Source organism: Dasypus novemcinctus, chromosome 2 (assembly GCF_030445035.2).
Source record: "Dasypus novemcinctus isolate mDasNov1 chromosome 2, mDasNov1.1.hap2, whole genome shotgun sequence".
Classification (NCBI taxonomy): Eukaryota; Metazoa; Chordata; class Mammalia; order Cingulata; family Dasypodidae; genus Dasypus; species Dasypus novemcinctus.
The window spans coordinates 51,469,638-51,477,166 of record NC_080674.1 but is presented as its reverse complement, the minus strand read 5'-3'; the positions used below and the strand labels follow the sequence as shown (position 1 = coordinate 51,477,166).

At 32.5% G+C, this 7,529-nt stretch overlaps 1 non-coding gene across 1 annotated transcript; it reads right to left on the bottom strand.

The window, feature by feature from the left end:
• Nucleotides 1–4,725: 4,725 nt before the first annotated feature.
• Nucleotides 4,726–4,852, bottom strand: LOC111763608 (small nucleolar RNA SNORA25). The gene has a single exon (XR_002796448.1). It is a non-coding gene; the product is annotated as a small nucleolar RNA SNORA25 (small nucleolar RNA).
• Between the last annotated feature and the right edge of the window lie 2,677 nt (nt 4,853–7,529).

Genomic DNA, 7,529 nt, shown 5'->3' with positions numbered 1-7,529 from the left:
TCTTTATGAAGAAAGGATATTATCTGGAGTTTTACAAAAGAAGAAAAAGAAATTAAAAAAGAGAGAGAAAGAAAGAAAAGAAAACTAAATGTAAAATATATGCCTAGCTATTATATTTATATCATTATTAAAACAATGTAAATTAAAAATGAATAACATGTATCAGATTGGCAAAAATTTTAAAAGTGGGTAAAAGGCACACTCATGCCTTGCTTCAGAGGTATAAATTTGTACAAAATTTTTCAATGAAACTTGAAGGTAACTAACAAACTGATAAACAACGCACTCTAATGTAAATTAACATTTACCAAGCTTCCTTTTTTTCTGGGGTAGGCAAGGGAGTAAAGAGTTTAAGAAACAAGAAAATGAGAAAAGTGCACAGTCTGAGGTATGGACTGAGGGCGTGCTGCAGAATGAAGTGAACCTCTTCATTTTTAAAGAAACTTTAGATTATATAAATGTTATATCGAAAACATAGGGGATTTCCATATGTCCCTCCCCCTCCCCCTCCCACACTTCCCCTCAATAACATCTTTCATTAGTGTGCTACATTTGTTACAATTGCTGAACACACATTGAATCACTGCTACTAATCGTGGTCTATAGTTTACATTATAGTTTACATTTTGAAACTCACAATTTTATAAGTTTTGATAAAATGTATAATGACCTGTATCCATCATTGCAATGTCATGCAGGACAATTCCAATGTCCCAAAAATGCTCTGCTTAGCTTCTTATTTTAGAAATGTGTCTTGTAGATACTGGTACAAGTGCTGAAAGGCATACACATTAGAATATTTTTGTAGCACTGTTTATAACAAAAAACAAAAACTATCAACTTAAATGACCATTTGAAAGAAATAAGTAAATATATTATGGTTCTGCATATAAATAGAATAGAATATTATAAAAACATTGCTAGCATTTCTAGGAATAAATTATCTTTTTGTGTTCTAATATGGCCTGACCCCAAGATACATTGAGTTCTTTTAAAAAGACACAAGATGTGTAAAATGGCCTCATTTTATAAAATAAATCTAAAAGGTTTCATAAGAAATTGTTAGTAATGGAAATGTCTGCCAATGAGACCAGGTTCCTGGTGGGGAGAAAAATCTATTCACTGTAAATCCATTTACACTATGGGAATGTTTTTTACCATGAATGTGTATTGCATTTATAATAAAAATATATTGGAGGAGAAACCAGAAATGTAAGGAATAATTTATGCCCATAAATGTGTACTGTATTTACAAAATAAAAACATTGAAAAATGTTTTCATTGTTTAAGAAATTATGGTTTTACATATTGTAATATCACGCAATCATTAATAATCATGTTTTCAAGTAACATTTGATGGCATGAAAAGTGCTTATGATGAAATGCGAAAAAAGCAGGGTACAATCACACATATATACATATACATATATATGTAATATGGCTTTTAAATAAAGAAAAAAATGCACACATATACACACACATACATATCTTCATGGAAGATATATTCCAAAATGTTAACAATAGTTCTTGCTTATTTTCACTAATCCTCCCTTGCAGTTTTCTGTTTTCCAAGTAGTTTTCTACAATGAAATATTCATTATTTCATTATGTAGTAAATAAAATTATTACAAATTTGAGTGTATAAAAAGGTTCTGATCCATAATAGAGGACTCTATAAAAGTTAGTTCTGTCCCCATAGAAAGCATCATTGTTATGTTTTTAACCATTATAAAAACATACACATAATAGTAGAACAAAAGATAAAGTTATATAATAGGAGAGTTGCATATTTAGAGCTTCTGCTATAAAACCCAGGTTCATGCAAAGTCCTGACCTAAGAATAATGATGTTTACCTTCTTGGAATTATGATTCATTTGTTGTCATTGTAAAAAATAACAAAACAAAAACAAAACAAAAAACACCTGAAATTTGTTCAGTATCAAGAATGAACATGAAGACAATATCTGTGCCGTAATGAAGGGAATATAAGGTAATAGGTAATAAGGACCATTTCAAAGAAGAATGGTGCATGTTTCTTTAAAGGAACAATGTAATTGTTTTTTCCATGCCAAAGAAAGGGAATAATAGATTTGAAAACTATCAATTTAGTGCATTTTTTGCTTCCCAGAGTATATGTTATGATCCTTATTTCCTAGCAGCAAGGAAAAGGAAAAAGATATTGAAAGAAAAACAAACTGGAAAGAAAAAGAGATTTTTTCTGAGACTTGCAAAACAATCACAATTAGAGAAATTGATAGAGGACTCTTATACAGTGAGGTTCTCAAGGTATCTTTTTGTTCTTTCTGGAATCATCACAATTCTCCTGGCTTCGTGTATTGTAATTTTGTAAAATGTGTTTCTATAGAATACACACAGCCATGTGCCCACCAATTCTGTTTCAGTTGTCTCCCTGTCCTCTTTCACCCTCATTTTCCTTCGTTCTCTTTCCCTCTCTCTCCCCCTGACCTTTCTCTATTTCCTCTCTCTCTATCTTTTTTCTTTCTCCTTCTCCCCTCCCACTTCCTACTTTCTCTATTTCTATCAAGTTCTCTTTGTTTCTTTTTAATGAGGGAAATCTCCTAAGTGAAATTAAATTTTTGTCTATTATTTTTCATTACAAGGTCTAAGTGCACTCTAACAAAACTGAAGTAGAGTTGTTAACTATTTTTCAACAAATTGTCTGATACATTTAGTTTAATTCATTTGTAGCTATAAGCATGTGTAATTTTTCAAGTGTTGAAGAAATAATACTCTTCTTGAGTATTTTTAATTACATCTATTTTCCATGAATTCTAATATGAAATATCATTAACCATAACTTTTGATAGCTCAATTGTTTTGCATGCAGAGAAATTCTTTGAAGCTTAATGCTTACATTTCATCACTGCTTCTGTGAAATTTTAAATGAATAAGCATATACACCTAAAAGATAAAGGTCTACCTTCGTTATGAAAAGGGTCCATGGAGTTTTTGAGAGTAGTAGTCCCTAAGACAAGCAAACCTGAAAAATTTCTGACCCAGGTCATTAAGGTCCTTGCTCACTGTCAGGGGAATTCCTTTACTGTCAGAAACGTCTGCAGAAATACTGATCCAAAATCACATTTCATAGTTAAATAATAAAGGCTTATTTTTATATTTTCCTTGAGAACATGGAAATTGTTCATATTTATGTATTCCCCAGTGCCTATGTTGTAATAGGTCCATAGATTTTGAACAAATAACTTCCAGAGTTGAATCATTTAATCTTCCTTTCTCCATTGTCTACTTTTTGTCACTTTCAAATGTTTTGAATTATCTAAAATTAAATATATTCATTTTTATCCTATTTCATAATCATATTCACAACTATAGCTTATCATTGCCTGATTCACTAAAAGTTCATGTAATAAATGAATTCATGAATAAATTGAAGTTTTTAAAATAAATGAATAATTAAATGAATGATGGATAAATTGGAACTTTAAAATAACAAAAGATAGCGATATGATCTTCCAGTTACTGACTTTAAAGATTTCAAGAAAACATACAGTAGGGTCTGTTTACTATCTGAAAAAAAAAACGTTTCTAGACACAGTTGTAAAATAAAACAAAATTGCTATATTTATTAATTATTTTTTTCTTCCAAGACTAAACTTCTGCAAATGACTTGCTATAATTCATTGCCATGTTTGGGGGAATAAGTTTTATCATAATTTTGAAACTAATTGAAGTGTGAAAAGAAATTATCTTTATAAATATCTATGAAGCACTCAATTGTTCAGCTAAACAATAAATTTAATTAACTTGAAGACCATTTATTCTATGCCGATGTATACATGATTCTCCACAAAGGGTTATTTTGATATGGCAGAAGTGTAGGCAAGGTAAATAGCTGAAAATGACATGTTCTTTTAGAATTATGACACCTTCACTCAATAACAATTTTAAAACAATTTGTTAGCATATATTTCCCTCTTTAGCCCATTATATTTATTATATTTGGGTACCATAAGAGTTTATTAAAATATGTCCATAGCTCTAAAATTGATTTACTGTAAAAATATAAGATAAATTATGGTAAATCTTGGATATGTAATGCTTATATTCATTTGTAATACATTGCAGTCAAAAAGAAGGATAACATATAATAAGATCTCTACAACTAGGTATAAAGAGGGTATTTATGCCTTTAAAAAGAAGTAAATAATAATATGTAACAAGTAAGAACATTTTAAAGGATTTTACTAAGAAAACATATTGCAGCAGTTTGATAGTATTCATTTAGTCTGATATTATTGAAGGAAAAGAAATATAGTTTATGCTTGTAAATGGGTCTGTTCCTCTAGGCATGATATCACTTGATTGTATTAAATTCACAGGTAACATTTACTTGGTTAAATTAACATTAGGGCTTTGATTCAGCCATGTCAGGAGGGCATTGACTCCTCACTCCCTTGGTGAGCAAACACTCACATAGAGAAGAAGAACAGAGGAAGAGGGACAGCTCATTAGACACAGCAGAGGGCCTCAGAAGAGAGATGAAACTGATAGTCTACTGCTGACCTTGCGAAGAATACAGAGTAGTGGAACTTGGAAAGAAATGAGTCCCAGGGAGAGAGATGAACCTTATGCTAGCCTACAGCTGAGATTGGAAGAAGCTGGGACCACAGAGCCTTAAGAGGAAGAAGGAAGGCTGAACTCTCACAGATATCACCTGACATACTAAAAAATTTTTTTCACATCTTGTTTCTCTCTCAGGAAAAAAACAAAACACTATTGAGTGTTTATGTCGTGCTTTAGAGAATTTCATTCTTTGGTCATAGCATTAAGAGCTTCTCGTTTCAGTCCCACAAACTCCCCTTGAAATGACCTATGCCTGCCATTTTGCTTCAACACATGGTAAATGACTTCGGGTGAGAAAGTATCTCTTACGGTACCTTGAGCTGGACTCTTTAGGGCTTGTGACTGTAAGCTTCTACCCCAAATAAATACCCTTTTTAAAAGCCAACTCAGTTCTGGTACTTTGCATAGGCTCCCCTTTGGCTGACTAACATATTTAACTATGGTTTTTGGGTATTAAAGATCTTGCATTTCCCTGTAAAGAAAATAACAGTTAGCATCAAAAGTTCAGATATCACTTTAGAATTTAAAAACATTAGTATTTATAAGTATTTTGGACAACTCAATAGAAAAAGAATAGTTAAGCTAATGTGCTAGTTTCATTCCAGAGTAACTTGATTATTTTTTAAAAGAGCTTCTTACTAAAATACTTTTAAATTGTCACAAAGTTGGGGGAAGGGAGAATGTTTCACATATGTGTAACCAATATTCTAGAGAATATTAAGAAATAAAAGGGAAGTGGACTTGGCCCAGTGGTTAGGGCATCCATCTACCACATGAGAGGTCTGCGGTTCAAAACCCGGGCCTCCTTGACCCATGTGGAGCTGGCCAATGTGCAGTGCTGATGCACGCAAGGAGTGCTGTGCCACGCAGGGTGTCCCCCGCGTAGGGGAGCCCCACACGCAAGGAGTGCACCCCCACACGCAAGGAGTGCACCCCATAAGGAGAGCCACCCAGTGCAAAAGAAAGTGCAGCCTGCCTAAGAATGGCGCTGCCCACACAGAGAGCTGACACAACAATATGATGCAGCACAAAGAAACACAGATTCCCATGCCACTGACAACAACAGAAGTGGACAAAGAAGACGACGCAGCAAAAAACACAGAACAGACAACTGGGGTGGGGGGTGGGGGGTAGGGGAGAGAAATAAATAAATCTTTAAAAAAAAAAAAAGAAGGCAGTGGTATAATATATTTAAGGTACTGAAAGAGCAGAACTGCCAAGCAAAATAATTCTTTAAAAAAAAAGAAGAAAGAAAGAAAGAAAAGAAGCAGGACCTTATAATGCATTGAGACAATTCAACATTTTGAGAATTGAACAACTGATCAGGTTATAAAAGATTCATTGAATATGCAATATTTCTTTTCATATAAACCATCAAAAGTTTCCTTTTAAGGGAAAAAACAAAGACAATTTGCAATTTTATTGTGAAATTTTTGAGGAAATCTTAGGAGATCACATTAAAATTGTTCTGTTCTTGACTTCTGAGAAAAGAGGGCTGCTTTCTCAGATAAGCAAGGTACACTGATGATGAATGCATGCCCTCTATAACTGTAAACCTAAGGAGTTCTCTTTAGAATTTCAATACAGATGGGTCTTTGTTAATGTGACTTCTGCCAACTGTTTTTAACTTTTGGGAGCAACAAAGAGAAAATTAGCCATACAGCAGCAAAACCCACCTTGGAATTTATAAACTCTGCTAAAACTCAAAGCCACTTGGATCTGTAAAGAAAACAGAATCCCTTAAACTGAACAGATCTTTTTTTTTTTTAAGCTTAGGCAGTAATTTCTCCAACATCAAGTAAAAGAAAAAAATTTCTCTTTTATAATTATTGTTTATGAATTAAGAAGGGGGAACAGGAAAGAATTTCTTATATAATGGATCTTACTGTATTTACAGACTTCATAGAAAACTGAAATTTAGACCATGCCCCCTCACCAAACCGTATTTATCACTTTTCTCATGCCTTACATTAATATTTACTAATAATTATGTTTGTTTAATGTGCAACCATTACGTTAATCCCATTTACCAAAAGAACTATACTCAGCATCTAGGCCAAACTTAAAATCTGGTTTCACATAGAAGCAAAAAAATACTTTTGGAGACTTATACTCTTGGTTTGGTGGCTTCTGTTTTTGATATCTAAGTTATTTTCAAGTAGAAAATGGGTCTTACAGCTAAGGCAAGAAAAGTAACCACTATTACCCCAGTACTGAAGCCTATTAAGTGTTATACAGTGGTTTCAGATACTTTCAGAATATGACTTAGTACATGGGAGAAAAAATTTCTCAGGATTTAAAGTACCATAAGATTATTAATATGTTGGCCATTCTGATAGCAAGAAAGCCAGTCTAAGATTTCCTTCTAAAACCACAATTGATTCAAATCAAATTTTCTAAATATTGTATTATTATTATTAACACAACCCTGGCTTTTGTAATCCTGACTAAATGCAAATGGAAAAGCCACCACACATGGTTACCTCATAAGCATAATTATTGCAAAATAAGGACCTTCTGGAAATCATATATATATTTTTTACTGTGCAAAATTCAGAGGTGTTTTTAATACTTACGTGAAAGTGTCAAAGTGAAATTCCATGATATTTAAAACTATTTTTAAGCCAACTGAAGGACCTGAGAACTAATTTTCCTTATCTCTAAGGTTTATCCAGCATTCATCTGAATGCTGTCCAAACTACTCAACTATTTGACTGTAATTTGAAAATTTGCCTAAATGTTAATGTAACAACAATCCTTTATCTTGCAATGTACTAAGGAATTCTTCTGAAAATAAATAATAAGTAATAACATCCTTCCTAACTTTATATATACCATGACAAGCGGTGAAAATTTTTGCCCTAATGCTTCAAATATTGGAGGTTTTGACATTGAATTGCTGTAATTCTTCATATATGTTTCCTTC